Below are 1,017 nucleotides of genomic sequence, written 5' to 3'. Positions count from 1 at the left end.
AGAGAGACAGAAAGAGAGAGAGAGGGGGGGAGTGAGAGAGAGGGGGAGAGAGAGGGAGGGGAAGTATGAGAGAGACAGAAAGAGAGAGAGAGGGAGGGGGAGTATGGGAGAGAGGGGGAGAGAGAGATAGAGAGAGAGAGCGAGCTAGAGAAATAAAAAGTATAAAAAAAGCGAGCCAAAGGAAAGAAAGACCAGAAGTGTGACCACCAATGGTGTGACGTAATCAGAACGCACTAAGTACCTGAGAATCCCATGTAAGTAAATAGGGGGACAATTAGAAAGATAAGAAAAGCAACAAAATAAAAACCGAAAAAAACAAAAACAAATCAAATACAACGAACGAACACGCAAAAGAAAACTCGACAGAAAAAAAAAATTTTTTAAAAACTATCACAACATTTTTTGGGGTCCAATGAAAAAGTGAAAAACTATAACTTCATTTCTTGATAAAACGAAGAAATAAAAACATTCGATAGATCACTGAGGTCCGATGCAAACGTTCAAAATCTAACTTCATCGCTGAGATTCAATGAAAAAGTTTTTTTTTAAAACAAACTTTCACTAGATCACTGTGGTCCAATGAAAAAGTTAAAAACTATAACATTATCCTTTGGTGAAACGAAAACCCCCCCAACTATAAACAGATCCTTGAAGTCCGGTAACGAAATCAAAAACTATAACTTCATAATCCCGGTAGCCCAAAGAAAACGACTCAATAAATCACACAAGAAGTTGAGTAGGTGAAACAATATCTCCAGTGAGAACGTGAGTACTAGTAATGCGCGTGCAAAACCGACCGATTCTCCGCCATTCCTGCTCGAGCCCCCTACCATCCGTCCGTCTGTCTGTCTGACTGGCTGCTTGCTCACTCACACACACACTAGGCTAGGGGAGGAAGGGACTCACTCACTCGATCTTCATCTCATGCACGTGAGCTCAACTAACTTCTCAGCAGACCCCCGGTACTCACCCCCCCTACGGCCTACCAGTGGCACCCTCCAACCACCCACACAGACA

The 1,017-nt window shown here is 42.6% G+C and overlaps 1 protein-coding gene across 1 annotated transcript in view; it reads right to left on the bottom strand.

The window, feature by feature from the left end:
• The window catches only part of LOC101864006 (protein lingerer), a 12,984-nt gene extending 12,099 nt beyond the window's left edge, over positions 1–885 (bottom strand). Inside the window, exon 1 of the mRNA XM_005105128.1 lies at positions 798–885. The gene's annotated coding sequence lies outside the window, so the exon portion shown is untranslated. The remainder of the gene's footprint in view (positions 1–797) is intronic.
• Between the last annotated feature and the right edge of the window lie 132 nt (positions 886–1,017).

This window comes from Aplysia californica, unplaced genomic scaffold (assembly GCF_000002075.1).
Source record: "Aplysia californica isolate F4 #8 unplaced genomic scaffold, AplCal3.0 scaffold00453, whole genome shotgun sequence".
In the NCBI taxonomy this organism is placed as follows: domain Eukaryota; kingdom Metazoa; phylum Mollusca; class Gastropoda; order Aplysiida; family Aplysiidae; genus Aplysia; species Aplysia californica.
Note: the sequence above shows the minus strand (reverse complement) of the source record. Positions and strands in the feature narration are given on the sequence as shown.